The sequence below is a fragment of the Cervus canadensis genome, chromosome 16 (genome assembly GCF_019320065.1).
Source record: "Cervus canadensis isolate Bull #8, Minnesota chromosome 16, ASM1932006v1, whole genome shotgun sequence".
NCBI classification, from domain to species: Eukaryota; Metazoa; Chordata; class Mammalia; order Artiodactyla; family Cervidae; genus Cervus; species Cervus canadensis.
In genome coordinates this window covers 53076169-53095784 of record NC_057401.1, presented here as the reverse complement: position 1 = coordinate 53095784, position 19616 = coordinate 53076169, and the positions used below count along the sequence as shown (strand labels likewise).

At 44.2% G+C, this 19616-nt stretch overlaps 1 protein-coding gene and 1 non-coding gene across 3 annotated transcripts in view; both read right to left on the bottom strand.

The window, feature by feature from the left end:
• Positions 1 to 19616, bottom strand: part of MYO10 (myosin X) — a 256083-nt gene that overhangs the window by 61938 nt on the left and 174529 nt on the right. The window lies entirely within an intron of this gene.
• Positions 4704 to 4785, bottom strand: TRNAS-ACU. Its single transcript has one exon. It is a non-coding gene; the product is annotated as a tRNA-Ser (tRNA).

Below are 19616 nucleotides of genomic sequence, written 5' to 3'. Positions count from 1 at the left end.
TGCAGTCCAGGGGGTCACAGAGTCGGACATGACTGAGCGACCTAACTTTGAACTGAACAGCCAACTGACATGGCCACATCATTTTTTATTCTGTTTTTTAAAAGTACCAGTCCACAACGAATTAGCAGCAAGTAAAAGGGCTCCTCTCTCTTGCCACAGGTATTTTGAGAAGTACTGCTGAACTTGGGGTAGTGCTTATCAGAAATTTCTTGATAATCATGTGTACACAAATCTGCTGTCATTACGCCATTGTCAATCTTGCATGAAAGTACTAGACTGACTCCCCTTTCTATTGTTTAACATCAAATCAAGCTCAACAGATAAGGAAAATGTACTTATCTAAATCCTTCCTCAAAATTGTCACAAGCACAAAGTGCTTATTCAGAAATTCTGATACCACATTTGTTAAAAGTTCTCCAAACTGTACACAAGATATAATTCAAACATTTTGTATTTCCTTATTTCCAGCTTATTTCCTTATTCCTTATTTCCACCTTCATCCTCTTCTACACTTTTATTTTCCAGTGGGGCCCATGAATGCTCCCTTGTTAACGGAGCTCCCACTGTACTCAGGGCAGCTGTCCTGGGAATGAGATCATTCTAAGTGAGCTCTGCAAACCCATTCCCCTTTGCCAGATATTCACTCTAAGTTTTCTATGGAGTGAGGCTCAGCAACAGGCCTCAGGCTGGCCCCAGAACCAAGCAGAGAAGCCAGGACCAGGGAGATATGAGGCAAATCTACTGGAAAAAAAAAAAAATTTTTTTCTTTTCTTTCTAATTAAAGGACAGCTGCTCCTTTTGGCACAGTCCTGATTCCTTTCAGAAGTAATGCTTACTCCAAGAGGGCAAAGACTTGGTTTGATTTATTCAGAGATGCATCCCAAGAATACAACAGATTCTCAAAGACTATCTGCTGAAAGAACTAAATGAGGATGTTTTGTGAAGATGTGATGGTTGCCACTATGGCAGCCATTTTGTGACCTTGAGGAAGGACCAATGGAATTGCATACGCCTCAATGTGAAGCCCTGATATTGCAAAGTCTCTGAACAAATGCTTCTTATTAAATGTGACCTGTATATGCTTGTGTAGGTCACTGCTAGCTGAGTTATTTTGTGTCTTGTCACTGCAGAGTTGGCGCTCTGCCCAAAGGGACACTGAGGGTATCGTGTATGTGTGTGACACACCTGTACAGTCTGATGGTAGACAGAAGAGGTTCGATTTTAGAAGCGAAGGATCACCCCTGGGAAGTAGGGGGTGCCAACAGGGAATGGACTTAGACCAGAAAGATCAAGCTGCCTGGTGAAAATGCAAGGCTGATAAATAGCTTAAAACTCTACAGTGGTTAATACTGTTGGTCACAAAAACACCCAGAAGGCAAATGAGCAGGGGAGCAGAGGTCAGCAGTGGCAACGTTAACTGGTGTGCTGTGCCAAAGCCAGACAGACATCCCACGGTTGTGGTCAAGTTCAAATCTAGGTCTGGAAAGTCGGAATCAAAGACGGAATGAATGGACCCAGGGTCTGTGAGCACAGTGAGGACCACTAGGTGGTGGTCTCATGGGAAACAGCCAGATAGGCAGGAGGCTTGGGACATGGTTTGAGGAAGGAGGTTCTCAAAGTGTAGCGAGGACCTGACGAAGAAGGGGAGAGAGGATGTGGAGGAGGACAAGGAAGGCGGGGGAGCTGGCAAAGAAGAGATGTTCTCAGGCCTTGGGTGGGTCACGAGGTGAGGTCATGTGCAGGAGTGGAAAGGCTGACATCAGGTGAGGGGTGTGGGAAGGCTTCGAGGGAGGGAGGCAACGGCATGGAGGTCACCTCCTCCAAGGCTGGCGCCCACGTGCCCTAGAATCCACTGGAGCACTTTTCTCAATATTGTCCTGAGACAGAATCTGAGACAGAAGAGAACATGAGTATCACCCAAGACAAGGCTGTCCGTCTGGAGGGAGGTGAGGCCAGTGAGCCAAAGTGACCTTATAGACTCCGCAGGTTCATGACTAAATGGCTCACCTCTCCTCCCAGACCTGAGACGCTGTTTCACGTCTGGGCTCACCATGTGATTATACAAAGCTGTACATGTGTGGTTTGATGGTTCCTTAAAATATGTGTTCTGTGTTCCCATTTTTTGAACATGAAAGACCCATGAATGAATCCAACTGAAGCAAGAAAACAATGAAATCCCAACAGGGGTTCATGAGCAAGAGGAACTAAGGGACCCAGGTCTATGCAAAGGAAAGGAATGAGTTAGTTCTCTTAAACGAGGGAGTAAAAACAATGGAAGAATGAGACGGCAGGTTGAACGGCAAATTTAAATTCTGAATAGGTCACATATATGTAAAATCAGAGATTCAGCAGTTCAAGATTTAAAAAAAAAAAAAAACGATCCTGAGAGTCAATTAATATGTGTTGAAAGACAACCTCAGAAAAACACAGAGACAAATGGGAAGGGAGGGAAGGACTAAAGATTTGTTTTAAATCAGACCACAAACCCTGACAGAGCCAACAGACGATCCAAACCTAAACATATAAACCCCATCTGGAAATCCTCACAGAGCAGCCTCCCTCTTGGGTATCATCTGTTGTGATATTATCTAATGATTGTAATTAAACCCTTTTTATCTTGCTAATCTAAACCCTGATCTCACTCTTCTCATTGCTGGACTATTACTATTTCTCCATCCACCACATAGGACAGGTCGGAGTCCTTTTTATTCAGACTTGCTATGAAAAAAACCATGCTGAGAAATACCAATTGAGGGGCAGCCATCGCTCTTTGTAGATGTTGGCAAGAAAGCTCAAATCAGTCCTGAAAATGCTAAAATAGCTGTGAAATTTACCAAGTCGCTTCTGCAATCACCAGGGTCATGTAAATGTGACAAGGAAGCTGAGGCAGAGAATGTAAAGCAGGGGATGAGGAGGAAAGACAGGTGAATGCCCAGGAGCCAGGCATCCAGGAAAACGTGTCCACCTCAGAGCTGTCATAGTCCACCAGAGTTATTACTCTCATGATGTTGATCAGTTGGGACTAGGGCATGCCATCATGATAACATAAATCAGTGTACAGATAGGTAACAATCAGGAGAATAAACTTGTGGTTTCTTGCTTTAAGGTAATTGAACTTTAAGGTAATTGAACTGAGACAAAACACTTCTACCCACTGAACACTAGCGACTGACCACCATACTTAAGTTTTGAAAAATTGCTCTTTTTAAAACATCAGATACACAGAAAAACAATAGTTCTTAGAGATAGAAAAACAATGGTTCTTAGAGACAAGAAGGTCAAAGCAGTCAACCCTGAAGGAAATCAACCCTGAATATTCATTGGAAAGATGGATGCTAAAGCTGAAGTCCCAATACTTTGGCCACCTGGTTCGAAGAGCCAACTCATCAGAAGAGACCCTGGGAAAGATTGACGGCAGGAGAAGGGGATGACAGAGGATGAGATGGCTGGATGGCATCACCGAATCAATGGACATGAATTTGAGCAAGCTCTGGGAGACAGTGAAGGACAGGGAAGCCTGGCATGCTGCAGTTCGTGGGGTCACAAAGAATATGGCACGACTTAGTCACTGAACACAACAGAAACAAATAAATAAAAATTCATACAAGGACCAAAGAGCTTGGAATGTCAGGAAGTATGAACATAGCAACTCGGAAAATTTTGAGCTCAAACCTAGAATGTCAGTTATTACAAAGAATGTAATTTCATCAGATTCTCAATTGTTGGTTGAGAGCTAGAAGGAGTTTAAGATATTACTCCATCTCATCATCCCATTTATACAGGAAGAAACTGGGAGGAAGCTACCTGTCTACATTTGTCTAAAAGAATGTGCTAAGAAAAGAGTTAACTCATTGATAATGGATGTGGCTGGCTTATAAATACTCATCAATACAGGTTGGGCTATTAGAAAAAAATCAAACGGAGACCGTTACTTGAAAGCCTTTTGCTGCAGTCTGAGCTGAGAGAGATGGCATCACATTGGCAAGTCCTGGGTAAAGTCTACTCTCCCGAAGGAAAATGAGGGCTTCATGAGCACTCACTCTTCATGGAAAGAAGAGGCTCCCAGGAGCCTTTTCTCTTGCTTATTCATGTATTAAAGTGGCTGTCTGCAAGTCATAATGGGAAATCAGCCAGCCTTAGACACAGCCAATATCTGTTAAGTATAAATTAGGAATGCCACAAAATATTCCGCTGAGCACTTGAAAGTTGCTAGGAAACAGGAGGTCAGGTGATGCACAAAGGCCAGGTTATTCCCATCCCCGGGGCCTGGACAGGACTGGTTCCTGCTGGAGTCCCAGCATCCCAGAGTTGTGTGACTCAAGATGCTGAAGTCCAGAAGCCCCTCTTGACCCCGCTACCTGGGGAGAGGACCCAATGAGAAAATTCAAGGAAGGTGCAGGAAACAGAAAGCATGCCACCAACAATAACACGCTCTTTCTCCTCATCCATCCTTAGAAAAACATATTTCACATACTTCCCCTGAAAGTGTTAGTCCCTCAGCTATGTCCAACTCTTTGTGACCCCATGGACTATATCCCACCAGGGTCTTCCGTCCATGGGATTCTCCAGGCAAGAATACTGGAGTGGGTTGCCATTTTCTTCTCCAGGGGATCTTCCCCACCCAGGGGTTGAATCCAGGTCTCCTGCTTTGCAAGCAGATTCTTCACCATCTGCGCCACCAGAGAAGCCCAAAAGCCATTATCTGACAAGGATGGGACTTGAACCCATGCATGCAGAGCACAGTGGATGAGTAGTCCATCACCTTAACCACTTGGCCACCTTGACGCACTTCCCTTAGTGATCCAATTTACTTATTAAAACTCACCATGTTTCCCATTCACACACTAATAAAGTAATGCTCAGAATTCCCTAAGCCAATCTTCAACAGTATGTGAACCATGAACTTCCAGATGTTCAAGGTGGTTTTAGAAAAGGCAGAGGCACCAGAGATCAAATTGCCAACATTCGCTCGATCATTGAAAAAGCAAGAGACTTCCAGAAAAACATCTAGTTCTGCTTTACTGACTAAGCCAAAGCCTTTGACTGTATGGTTCACAATAAATGGTGGAAAATTCTGAAAGAGATGGGAATACCAGACCACCTGACCTGCCTCCTGAGAAATCTGTATGCAGGTCAGGAAGCAACAGTTAGAACTGGACATGGAACAACAGACTGGTTCCAAATAGGGAAAGGAGTATGTCAAGACTGTATATTGTCACCCTGCTTATTTAACTTATATGCAGAGTACATCATGAGAAACGCTGGGCTGGAGGAAGCACAAGTTGGAATCAAGATTGCCGGGAGAAATATCAATAACCTCAGATATGCAGATGACACCACCCTTATGGCAGAAAGTGAAGAAGAACCAAAGAGCCTCTTGATGAAAGTGAAAGAAGAGAGTGAAAAAGTTGGCTTAAAGCTCAACATTCAGAAAACTAAGATCATGGCATCCAGTCCCATCTCTTCATGGCAAATAGATGGGGAAACAGTGAAAACAGTGACAGACTTTATTTTTCTGGGCTCCAAAATCACTGCAGATGATGAGTGCAGCCATGAAATTAAATGACACTTACTCCGTGGAAGAAAAGTTATGACCAACCTAGACAGCATATTAAAAAGCAGAGACATTACTTTGCCAACAAAGGTCCATCTAGTCAAGGTTATGGTTTTTCCAGTAGTCATGTATGGATTTGAGAGTTGGACTACAAAGAAAGCTAAGCACTGAAGAATTGATGCTTTAGACCTGCGGTGATGGAGAAGACTCTTGAGAGTCCCTTGGACTGCAAGGAGATCCAACCAGTCCATCCTAAAGGAGATCAGTCCTGAATATTCATTGGAAGGACTGAAGTTGAAGCTGAAACTCCAATATTTAGGCCACCTGATGTGAAGAACTGACTCATTTGAAAAGACCCTGATGCTGGGAAAGATTGAGGGCAGGAGGAGAAGGGGACAACAGAGTATGAGATGGTTGGATGGCATCACCGACTCAATGGACATGAGTTTGAGTAAACTCCGGGAGTTAGTGATGGACAGAGAGGCCTGGCGTGCTGCAGTCCATGGGGTTCCAAAGAGTCAAACACAACTGAGCAACTGAACTGATGTTTCCCATTCTTAGATTTAAAGCATAGTTTTCAGGGTTCTGGTAATACTTTTTCCATGAATTTACTTTTCCATACATCTACCCCCACATGGGTGTTATGTCCTTCATAAATTCTATCTGAGGATGTGGTCCCAAGTTAAGTAAGTGGTGAACAAGCTCAAGAGGAAACAAAAGCCTCTTCATGCTGGGACAGCCACAGTCAGTGTGGAAGGGCCCCACCAACACACAGATGTTGCCTCTTTGCAGAGAGACAAGTATGATCGCTATTATTTATCTACCACCATGACCAGTGGTGGCCAGCATGTGCCAGAGTCTGAGCCAACAGACATGATCACAGTTAACCTTGCAACCACCTTAAAAATGGGTGACTTCTGTCCTCATACCATCAAGGAGGCAACTCAAGTGGCTATACCAGTGTCACATGGCTGGTGAAAGGCAGGGAGTCCAGCATTTCCTATGAGACTTCACTCTGTCCACCATGGTTTCTAATACATCTTTGCTGATCATTTTAATCTAGACCTGTTGAAAGATTAACTAGTTTTATCAGTCTGTGTACTACAGAGTATCTGAAGGTGAGGCTGCCTTATTCACTAGCAAACAGAAATGCAATCAACTTGTCCCCTGAGAATCATAAAACCTTATGCCATTAGTCCGAGAATGTGTGGAAAAACAGGCCAGGTTAACTGACAGCTACAGAGTCACTGGGCAGGCTGGGATTCGGTTTGAATTAGAGGTTAACTATTGCAATTCAGGCCACAAAACCATGGGACTAGGCCAAGTGAGACCAGTGTGGGGGAGAGACACATCGTACACTGGTGAACGTTCTCAAAAGTCCTCCTGGTTCTGGTTTCACCTTTTCCCGCATCCATGATTTAGCCTCATCAACTATATCTGAGGCCAGGACATGATTTATTAGCTGAAATGGAAATGATTTAGAGACAACCTATTTATCAGTTCATTTCTTCCTGTACTTTTGCACCCAATCCCTCAAATACAGTTAACAGTCAACCAAAGAGTATTGCTTCATCTGTGCCCACACATCAGGAGGAGAAGGGGGTGACAGAGGATGAGATAGTCAGATGGCATCACCAACTCAATGGACAGGCATTTGAGCAAACTCGACTGAGCGAGTGAACAAGCTCCATCCCATTCACAGGACCATCAAAAACAATAAAATGCTTAGGAATACGTGCAACCAAGGAAGTGAAAGATCTGTACTTTGAAAACTATGGGGTCGCAAGGAGCCGGACACGACTGAGCGACTGAATAAGAAGTGACGATACGTCAGCTAGTCTATTCATCTTTCCCTACACCTGCTCTCAGCTCTGCAGTTTACCGTCTGCGCGGCACCCAGCAGAGTGCAATCCGGGTTTTAGGCTCAAAGCAGAACCAAGAACAGAAAAGCCTGCACACCCTCGCCAGTTGCTAAAGGCCCTTCGAATATTCCCAAACCGCTTTCTCAACTGTTTCAATACTTCATGCCAACATGTTGTAACAGGGAGAGTGGATGTGCTCTGGGCAGGCAAGGTGAGTAATGCAGAACAAGTGGCGATTGTATTGTAGTTCATTTCTTGTTTTTTTTTTTTTTTTTGATCAGGCATGACAAGGGAAAGGCTTTAACTCAGTCAACACTGGCAGAGCCCCAAGCCTGTGTGAACCGGGAAATGGCCCAGCACAGCTGCAAACACATCCAGCGTTCCTGAGCAGAGGTGGACCATGTGCTCATGCAACGAGGCGACAGACCATCGCTGGTCCAAAGCTGGTCGGCGGCACTGAGGTTTGCAGTGTTTCGTGCATCTGATCCCAGACCCCAGCGCTAACGGGCTGGGTCTGAGCCCTAGAAACCCGAATCATGTGATATCACCACCAGGTCCGACCTGCCCTTCCACCTCCACTCAGGACTCATTTTCCTAATCTGCAAGGCACCTCCAAGCAGAAGGCTCTCCGGGGCGCCTCTGTGTGCACCCGCAGCTCAGTGTAAACTGAACACGCCACGCTTCAGTGGAATTGATGTAATGAAGGCATGGAATCAAACAAGAAGGCCAACTTTTCAGAGTTAATACCAAAATCAACAAAAGGAAAAGAGAAAGAAAAAGAAGCCAAGCCAGGCTAATTTCCCTTCTGTAATTTCTCAAGCCACAATCAACATATTAAAGATTCTTTACATTTGGGGTTGGTTTCACTGGCTCAGCACAATGGGCCTCAGTCCTCTACTTCTGTAGTCTAACAACCTTATTTAAACCATCCTCTACTTATATGGCATCATCAACCCAACGGACACGAGTTTGAGCAGACTCTGGGAGATGGTGGAGGACAGGAAGCCTGGTGTGCTGCAGTCCATGGGATCACAAAGAATCTGACACTACTAAGCGACCGAACAACAATAATTACTCATGTGTGTTACCACCTTATTTAAACTGTTCCGTTGAAAACAACGTCAAGGGATGCCTGAAAGATTTCATATTCAAGCCTCTGTCCTGTGCCTAAAGCACAAAGGCTGAAATTGCAGGAACTCAAACTTCTTGTGAATATTCAAACTTCATCTTCTGGTTTCTAAAGAGACTTTTTACAAAAGCATCGCTAAACAGTATCTGAAACATTTGTTCGCTGGTGAAATTTTCACCGCATTTTTAACAGGGACACTGTCATTTCATAAAGGCAAACTGAGTCTATCTCAGAATTCAAAAGCTGAACAGTATCCCCTTTTAAGTGAAATACTGGCAAACGAAGCATCTGGCGCACTTTAATGGGCTGTTTTATCCTTTCACAGTGGCTGAAACTAGGACAGCCATTCATCTGAGCAAGCGGATAGCACAGGGCAATTACGTAATCCTTCAGGGCACACGGATATTCAGGGTGCTCCACACCTCCCCCCAAATTTAAAATTTTCTAGTACTACTTACAAGGAAAGAAAACAGTAATTAATATACGTTTCACTTAATGACTCAATACCTGTGAAAAATGTGAAAGGATACTCTTTTCACCATAAATGCAACAGTTAAAACAAGGTCCAAAGTCATAAAACGTGTTATAATAAAAATTAAACTGTGGATGTCATTTTCTTTTTCCTTTTACCAAGAGCAATGGAAAAATAAGGATAAAGCCCAAGAGATAATCAGCATTGATATCTTAACCCAGTAACTTTCAGTCAGGGGTAATTCTGCCCTCTGGGGGACACTTGGGGGAGAGTGGTTTGGTACTGGCATCTACGGCTGTTGTTACAAGTCCTTATAAGATGCATTGGTACCCCCCGCCCGCCCCCGCCAAAGACCAGCAAAGAACTGGGTCAACAGTGCCAAGGTTGAGACACTCTGCCCCAAACTGATAAATTAAAAAATATTTAAACAAGGAGGTGGAAGGAAAAGGATGTGAAATTCAATTATGGACATCTTTCAAGTTTGAAGCACAACTCAGGGGAAAAAAAGTAGGTTACAAAGCTGGACTAAGAGGCCAAAGCTTAGAGGGAGGTTTGGGGCTGGAAAAACACAAGGGAAAGCTACTCACCTGGGCTGAGAGCAGGACAGGAGTGAGTGTTCCTATGGGAACAGCACAGGTGAGGAGGTGAGGGCAGGCCCTTGGCCAAGCCCACACCCAGGGAACCAGTTAAGAGCGGGATGGGGAGAGGCTTGGTCAGAGAAGTGCCAGGAAGGAGGGGGTGGCTGGTGATGCCACGGGGGCGGGAGGTAGGGATTAGGAGGGCAGGGCAGGGAAAAACTGTACCTGCAAGCTTTCAGCAAGACAGAGGCAGAGGCAGCCTGGATGGCAGAACCTCGGAAATAAGAAAATGGGCATGGACTCTTTTCAGAAATGTTTCAGCAGTGAAAAGAAGGCTGCTCAAGTCAAGCTCCTATTCATTCCTACCTCCTTTTCTTTTACATAAGTAAATATGTATATTTAAATACAGGAGGTGTATGTCTTCCCTGGTGGCTCAGAGGGTAAAGAATCCACCTGCAATGCAGGAGACCCGGATTCAATCCCGGGGTCGGGAAGATACCCTGGAAAATGGAATGGTTATCCACTCCAGTTTTCTTCTCTGGGAATTCCTGTGGACAGAGGAAACTGGAGGGCTACAGTCCTTGAGGTCACAAAGAATCAGACACGACTGAGCGACTAACACTTATGGGACCCCCAGGGACCCCCCAGGGTAAAGTGACAGGGAATTCATTCCCTGTGAATGAAACTCCAAGATGAGAATAGGAGGACAATTAAGAGAGGTAGCTGGGCCCCGTCCAAATCACAAATTTCTCAATTTCGAAGTCAGGAGACCTCCCTGACCACACATGCCCAGAAAGGCTCCTTGGAGGTCAAAGGGGAGTGATGTTAAGCTACCCACAGGCTTTTCAGTAGAATCCACCTTGGCTAAAAGATACCCATGCACACATGGGAGAATCCCGAGATATCAAACATGGGCTGTGAATCAGGCAAATCAAAATGACTGGCCAAAGGAAACCTGGAAGAAATGCCCCATGAGAATAATTCAAATTGCCACAAGGGTGGGACTCAGTGACTCTCTCTCTGAGTCTGTGTGTCTATCCATATGTACTGTACTTTTGTCCTTTTAATAAACACTTTACCACTTCACTACTTTCCATCTTTGTGGGAACTTTTTTCTGCAAAGCCAAAGGTCCAGGGCCCTTCTCACTGACCACTGGCCTAGTGGGTAGGATATGGTGCTTTCACTGCCGCAACCTGACCTCAGTCTCTGGCTGGGACCCAAGCCCTGCTCCAAGCCATTGCAGGCTGAGGCCACCTGAGATCCAAAGTGTCAGCCAGGAGATGGGCTCCAAGGAGAAGGAACTCTTTACAGCCCAACAGAGAAAATGATGGACTATGTTCTCAGGAGAAGCAAGAAAAAAATCAAGAAGACAAGGTGAGGCTGTTCTTCAGAAAGCCTGCAACAATTTAAACTTCCAGCAGCAAAGTACACGAATGCGAGTTTTCTCAAATAGTCACAGTCTCTGGGACGTGTTACTGATAACAGAAAACCAAAAATTCATCCAGTCTTCACATCAACAAGATTATCTCACTATTTTACATTTTACTTCTCTGATGATACTATTGAGGTTGTCAGGTTATTTCCCATTTGTATTAGAACTTTTGCAAATTTCTTGCTCATGTGTTTTACTCATTTTTCTGCTAAAATATTTACTATTTTCTTATTAATTGGTGAGGGCTCTTTACATATTAAAGTTCTAAATCCATTATTATACACTACAAAATTTTACTGGTTGTTGGCCTTAATGAAGGGCATGTTGCCCAGGTGTATATACATCAACAGTCTAACAATGTGCATACCGTCATTTTAGCAAATAAACTTCTGAGAATTTACCTTAAGGAACAGTCTTAAATGAGCACTAGTATTTACACACATCTGGATAATATAGTAAGCAGCACTGTTTACAACAAGAAATAAAGGAAATAATCCAACAATAGAAATTTGACTTAAAGCACCACCACTGATAATTACATAGTCGTGGAAAAAAAAGCACAGGAATGTTTTAAGATACAGTAACAAAAAAAGTAAGTTACTAAAAATAGAATTACAATATGATCTAGTAATTCCAATCCTGGGTATATATCCAGACAAAGTGAAGTCACTCAGTGATGTCCAACTCTTTGCGACCCCATGGACTAGCCTGCCAGGCTCCTCCATTCATGGGATTTTCCAGGCAAGAACACTGGAGTAGGTTGCAGTTTCCTTCTCCAGGGGATCTTCCCAATCCAGGGATCAAACCTGGGTCTCCCACACTGCGGGGCAGATTCTTTACCATCTAAGCCACCCTATCGAGACAAGACTATAATTCAAAAACATTTATGCACCCCCTATGTTCATAGCAGCACTAGTCACAATAGCCGAGACACAGAAACAACCTACATGTCGACAGGTGAACAGATAAAGATGTGGCACGTATATATACAATGGAATACTACTCAGCCATAAAAAAGAATGAAATAACGCCATCTGCAGCAACATGGATGCAGCCGGAGATTATCACACGAAAGTGAACAGAAAGACAAATGCTGTGTGATATCACTTACATGTGCAATCGAAAATATGACACAGATGAACCCATCTCCACAACAGAAACAGACCCATGGACACAGAGAACAAACTGGTGCTTGCCGAGGGGGAGGGGGTCAAGGGAGGTCATGAATGGGAGGCTGGGGTTAGCATATGTAAACATTTACACAGAAAACGGATAAACAGCAAGATCTTACTGTATGTGTATAGCACAGGGAACTATATTCAATATCCTGTGATAATAATGGAGAAGAATACTTTTTAAAAAGGAATGTATATATGTAACAATCACTTTAGTGTATAACAGAAATTAGCACAACATTGCAAATCAACCATACTTCAATAAGAATATATTGGTTTAAAAAAAGGTAACTGTGATCCCAGTTTAAAGAAAAAACTATGCATACAACAAAGTGTAAGCAGGATTGTCTCTTGGTAGTAAAATTATAGGTAAATATAAAGAGATTTTTTTTTCTGGATTCTGCATTGTTTCCAAATATTTTATAATCAATAAGGATGGCCTTTGTATTGGAGAAGGGTGGAAGAAAACCCTAGTGACTCCTGTGATAATGTTTTTATTATAGTTACTCTTCATGGCAGTAGTATTTTTGAGTATCAGGGAAAGAACTGGCCTGAGGAAGGAAAACAGGAAACTCCCCAGGGTCAAAGGCCAGCACAGCGAAGGGCTGAGGACAGAAGGTGGCAGACAGAGCTTTCTCCAAGGCTGTGAGCAAACCCAGGGACATCAGACTCTGAGCCTAGGCACCACACTGCAATCAGCCCTCAGCTCCCACTCTCTGGGCTCCAAAACCTGGACCCTTTGCTCCAAGGTGGCTGAGGAGGAACACAGCTTTTGGAATCCTTCATCCAGATGCTGGGTGAGCAGCGGTGAGCGTTACAACAAACTCACAAACAGAAATCACACATTAAGGGGGCTACTTGTGAAACTATTAATGCAGAGTCACTTAGGCTAGAACACACACAGACACACAATCAGTCTGCCTATGACTGACAGGCAGTCTGGGACTGGGATGGGCTCAAACATTGAATTGAGCTGCTATTCTAATTGCATGCTATTAAGAAGTTCATCAAGACCAACCAAAATAAAAATGCACCACTGGAGGACTGCAGGGAGGTGGCATGGCTCTCTGGCATGGTGGGAACAGGGGAGACATGTATCCTGTTATGGCAGATGGCACCTTCCAGGTGGGGAGTAAGCAGGTGGGCTGGAGTGCCTTTGCCAACATGCTCTTCACCATGCCATGGTACTCTTCACAGAGAGTGAAATATTATTCATCCAACAATGAGTATATTCTCTCACTGCAAACAACAACAGGATTCTGGAACTGGGGTTCCATATATGGAAGCACAGAAAGTCAGGTGAGAAAACCCACAAGTCCAACACAATGAAAGAGCCAGAAATATGTGGCACTTCATCTTTCCCTTATGATGGTTCTCAGTTTTATGTCAAATTAATTTCCCCTGTGGTCGCTCAAATGGTAAAGAATCTGCCTGCAATGCGGGAGACCCGGGTTCGAACTCTGGGTCAGGAAGATCTCGTGGAGAAGCGAATGGCAACCCACTCCAGTATTCTTGCCCTGGAAAACTCCATGGACAGGAGAGACTCCCATGCCACAGTCCACAGGGTCGCAGAGTCGGATACAACTTAGCGACTAACACACAAGATTGGAAAAAACTCACTGTTAAAAATAAAACGTTCTAACATTTAGCTTTCACTTGGCACTAGGAATTTATTTCTGTGAAGGCAGATTTGGCCAAGCGGCAGTCAGCCACATTATTATTCATTTCTTTTAAATGTAAGTCAATTTAATATGAAAGCCCACCTTCACATTTAAAACACTTATTCTCTTAAAGGGCACTTTTAGCAACTGAATAGAAATCAGCTAAACACATTCAAGTGGCAGAAGAGGCAGAGATTAGCATTTCAGACGCTCTTTTATTATGTTCTTCAAATCTTTAGGGACTTCTACTCCCAGGAACAAGAGGATCTCAACAAAATGGGTCTCACCAGGTTTCTCCAGGCAGATTGCAAAATATCAGCAAGTTCACGCTTGCAGGAAACAAGTACAGGATGTTCAACAAATGACCATTCAGTTCCCGTAACTTCTCCCAGTTCCATCCTTGTGTACCAACCAGTTTATAACCCAACTTAGAAAGATGCTGCTTCTTGTGCCCATTTCTTTGAAGGTCGGTATAAACCACAGGGCAAGAAAAAGCCACGAAACTATATAGCATATACTCTTCCAAAGGGAACTTCTTTGACATCACAAATTCAAACAAAAGAAACCCTCCCCTCACCATTTCCCAGAGCCGACCCAATAAGACAAATGATTTTTTTTTCCTATAAAAGATGAATTTCATAAACAAAATACATGGCATCACCAATGCCTTATCCACGTGGTTACGTCTTTTGTTTTTACACAGGAACAGTAGTTCAGACTTGCAGAAACAATCAAAATCAGCACTTACCCATCTGTTTAGAAACTAAACAGTTCTGCTGCTCAGGAAAGCCTGAGGAAAACAGCAAAAAAACCTGTCTTCCTCAGGCTTGAAAAATTCCTCCATACAAAAATTTCAGTACTGCGATCGTCATGAAACTTTTAAACCATGCAGATAAAGAGAAAAACCCCTACCTTGGGTCTCTTTTGCCCCCTTCAGCTTTTGTCCACTGTAAACGGCTACATCTTTAGCAGTCCGGGCTGCAAGCATCTGAGCCCACAAAAAAACACAAAAACGGGCTTTCTTCAGCTCACTGCTGTTCCCAGTCTTTTATGTGGTGTCTTGGGCCCTGCTTGTTCAATTCCTGATTTTACTGAAAGAAGTCCAGCCTGGCGAGGCTGGGGCGGGAGAGAGACTGCCCAGGACACTTCAGGCCGCAGAAGCAAACGAATCACCTTCTACGCGCCAACGTGTGCGGAGACATTAGGAAGGTCCAAAGAGTCTGACTTTTCAAAGATGACTAATATTAAAAAGAAAAAAAAATGTCCCAGGACAAAACGCTGCAATTTAGTGGTGACCTTGGAAACTCCACCCTGAGAAAAGCAGCCCTCCCTTGAGCCCCGCTTCATTTATGGCTATTTATCCTGGTCTTTGCATTTGGCTCCTGAATGGTTGCCATGACAACTCAGTAAACAGGATTCAAGTGACCACTGAGGGGTTTAGTGGGATTGTTTTGTTTAGGGAGAAGAATGGTAGCTTTAAGGCTTCCTCTACTAAAATTTCCTGAAAAGGTAGAGCTGTCTTTTTTTAGATTGTGTGTAGGTGATGTTCTCAAAAATCAAGAGATGCAGGCGATGAGTGCTCTGGTTCCAGGAGAAGAGGCGACAGGAGTTGCAATCAGAAAGACAGGAAGAGTTCTGGAAGGTTACTGTGTGCCAAGAGGGCTTTGTCCAGTGTGGATGCAGAGAAAGCATCATCTCAAAGACTGTAAGACTAAGTAAATGTAGGGCGGAGTCAGTCTGATAATCCAGACAGTTCTAAAAAAAATCCTGGCTCCCGGGTTCCCCTTGCTCTCTCAGTGTCTCCATTTTTTCATTTAGTCTCTCTTCAATAAAGCAGTGGCTCAGTGGTAAAGAACCCGCCTGCGATGCAGGAGATGTGGGTTCGATCCCTGGGTCAGGAGATCCCCTGGAGAAGGAAATGGCAACCCACCCAAGTATTCTTGCCTGGAGAATCCTATGGACAGAGGAACCTGGGGGGGCTACAGTCCATGGGGTAGGAGAAGAGTTGGATATGACTGAGTGACTCAACCTATAAAGCCGTTATCAATCAGACTGTGAGCCACAGAAACTTCATTCTCAATCTTCATCAATCAAAACTATCCTATTCTTATAAAATACCACCTGAAAAAATGCTCACCAGGTTGTAAACAGATGATGAATATTTCATATTTTGACACATCACCATGGTACGCCTTTGTCAAAACTCAAAGAATCTACAATACAGTGAACTTGAATGATAATTTTTGATTTCAATAATAATGGATCAATATTGGTTCACTAATGGTAACAAATGTACACTAACATAAGAGGTGCCTAACAGGGGAAATTGTGTGTGTGTGTGTGTCTGTGTGTTGGAGGGGAGAGTAATATGGGAACTCTTTGTGCTCAAATTTTCTGTAAATTTTAAAATATTCTAAAAAATAAGGTTTATTCATTCTTATTTATTTTTAATTGGAGGAGGTTGGTGCTCAGTCTTGTCCAACTCTGTGACCCCAGAGTCCACAGGCTCCTCCATCCATGGGATTCTCCAGGCAAGAATACTGGAGTGGGTTGCCACTGGCTTCTCCAAGGGAGCTTTCTGAGCCAGGGACCAAACCCAGGTCTCCAGCATTGCAGGCAGATTCTTTATTGTCTGAGCCACCAGGGAAGCCCCAAATTTCAACTGGAGGATAACTGCCTTACAATACTGTGTTGGCTTCTGCATCAATCAGCCACAGGTATATATATGTCCCTGCCCTCTTCGACCTCCCCCCACCCTCCCCATCCCACCCCCTAGGTTGTCACAGAGCACCCCATTGAGCTCCCTGTGTTAAAGAGCAATTTCGTATCAGCTGTCTATTTTACATACCATAATGTATATGCATATGTTTCAATGTTACTCTCTCAGCTCCTCCCACCCTCTCCTTCCCCAGCTGTGTCCAAACACCTGTTCTCTATGTCTGTGTCTCTATTCTTGCCCTGTGAATAGGTTCATCAGTACTATTTTCCTTGATTCCATATATTTGGGTTAATATACGATATTTGTTTTTCTCTTTCTAATGTACTTCACTCTGTATCAGACGCTCTAGGTTCATCCATCTCGCTACAACTGACTCAAATGTGTTCCTTTAAAAAAAAAAAAAGAAATTAAAATGTTCATCCATAACCATGTCGAAGGCTAAACGGAAATAAAAAAAAGATTAAGAAGCTAATTACAACAAACTTCCAAAAGTATTCTATTTAAAACTCAGAAAGGAGGAGGTCTGGACACAGTCTGAGATTTTCCTTGATTCAGCTTTAACTGGGGGTTAAACTTGTGAGGCTAAAGGGAGCCTGTTTTTCACCCCACACATGAAACGCAACGATGGACTGTTTCACACACTGAAGTGTCGCTGTTTCATGTCCCTGTCACCTCGTTTTATACCCACAGCTGCTCTGGCAAGTGAGGCTTCCCTGCTGGCTCAGACAGTCAAGAATCTGCCTGCAAAGAACCCTGCCTGGGAGACCTGGGTTCGATCCCTGGGTCGGGAAGACCTCCTGGAGAAGGGAATGGCAACCCGCTCCAGTATTCTTGCCTGGAGGATCCCATGGACAGAGGAGCCTGGCGGGCTCACTACGCACACTTGGGAGAATAGGCAACAACCCCAAGGCCACATGATATATCACCAAGGCTTGGTGATAAGAGGCTGGACGGACACCCGGGCACACACACCTTTGACTTGTATCAATTTCACTCCAGTGCTGTAGGGGCCTTGCACCTGGGCAGCTGCGCAATTGCCTTCCCACAGGGGTGGGGCCTCGGGGTTTCAGAACTCCCCAGACCCAGGGCACCTTGCACCCCGTGTCTCAGCAGCAGTGGAGCAGAGCCACCTGTGCCCTTGGTGCGGCGCCTCAATGCATGACCCAGTCACCCAGGTTCCAGGGTGACCCGGGGGCACGCAGAGGGCAGCTGGGGACGTGTGGGGCAGTGGTGAGCGCAGCCGTGGGAAAACATCTGCACTGAAAAGAACAGGAAAAGCAAAGGCGTGAAAGAGACAAGCAGAGTGAGGAGTAAGGCGAAGCTCCATCAAACCCAGCTGTCCCCAAAGAGCCTAGAGATGCCGCAGTTTGGTGTACGGACGTGCAACTGAAAATTCTAAGATGACATTTCTTGCAGGCGTCTGGTTACTAGACCAGGAAAAGCGTACACTTATTCAGAGCTTAAAATATTTGACATACTCATACGAATAAATATTTGCCATTTTACTTTCATCTCAAGTGACTGGATAAAAATCAGCAAACGGAAGATAAAGAAGTGCAGATTTCATTCAGTAGGAATGAAGACCTTTCCCATAAATAGTAAGGGCATAAAAAGAAAGAAAAGACAACAACAGGGTCCCTTTAGGTGTAAACAGAGAGTAAATTATCTGTTCCTGAGGATTAGTTTATGAAGAGGTAGGCAGATCCTTTGGTGTCTCATTTAAAGGGGATAAACAGATCATATTTCATCAATTCTTTATGCAAACATGTTCCCTTCTCCCTTCGCCTGAATGTGTCCACAGCTTGCTGACATCCGAACAGCCATCATGATGCAATCCCATACCCACATGTGCATGGATTTCACCACAGCTTTTCACTCTCTTTGAAAATCACAGGCACTATTGGAACTACTTGCACTGCATCTAGCTGGCCTTTAAATGTAGCCTAAATATTCCTCTTTAGAGTCATCAAAGAAACGGAAAGTCACTTTATCTGCAGAAAGGCCTGGAAATGGAGCGACAAGGTGTAACTCTTACCAGCAAAGCAAGGATCTGTGGTGGACGACGACCCCCATTTCATACTTCTTGCAAAGCAAAAAGCAAGTGCCTGGAGACAGAACAGCATGGTGCTTGGGCTAAGTGGCTTAGGAACAGCTTCTGCTTTCAGGGTGATGTATAAATAGTGGTGCCTTTACAACCACGGAAATCTTTGATTCAATAAAATATGGTAATAGATACTGTTTGAACTGGATGATGTATAATTCTAGAAAGTGAAAAGTGAAAGTCTCTCAGTCGTGTCCAACTCTTTGCAGCCCCATGGACTATAGTCCATGGAATTCTCCAGGCCAGAATACTGGAGTGGGTAGCCTTTCCCTTTTCCAGGGGATCTTCCAGACCCAGGGATCGAACCCAGGTCTCCCGCACTGCAGACAGATTTTTTACCAGCCGAGGCACAAGGGAAGTCCAAATTCTAGAAAGTTCGATCAAAATGCTAAAATACAGTGTTTAACCTTTCAGGTTCAACCCTTGTTATCCAACAGGTTTGCACACCCAAACCTCCTTGCCAAATCCTGGCAGAGAACATATTCCCTAGGGGAATACCACTTAGAGATTTGAGTGTCTGCGTATGAAGCAGCAAGCCCAACTCTCAGTATTTGTGAATGAGTCTCCAGCGCTGAGCTTGGCTCTTTCCAAAGGGCTCCAAACCCTAGGTGGGGGGTGTGGGAGGGTGGGGGTGGGGGGACATTGCATGTGAGAAGGGGTCATCTAGGAGAGAGAAAGACAGCATATTAGCACAGAAAGGCTGGATCACAGTAAGGACATCACTCTAATACTGACCTACTGGTGTATCCCCAGGGTCACTTCTGACTACACAAATCAAAGATGATCCAGCAAAAAACAGACCAGAAATAAACTAGAATAGAACCTACAGCAGTAAGGATTAAAGACAGGGCATAAATCAATCTCTGGCAAAGTGAAGTATACACCATGAACATCATCATGGTGTCCTTTAATGAGCAATTCGATTTAATGTG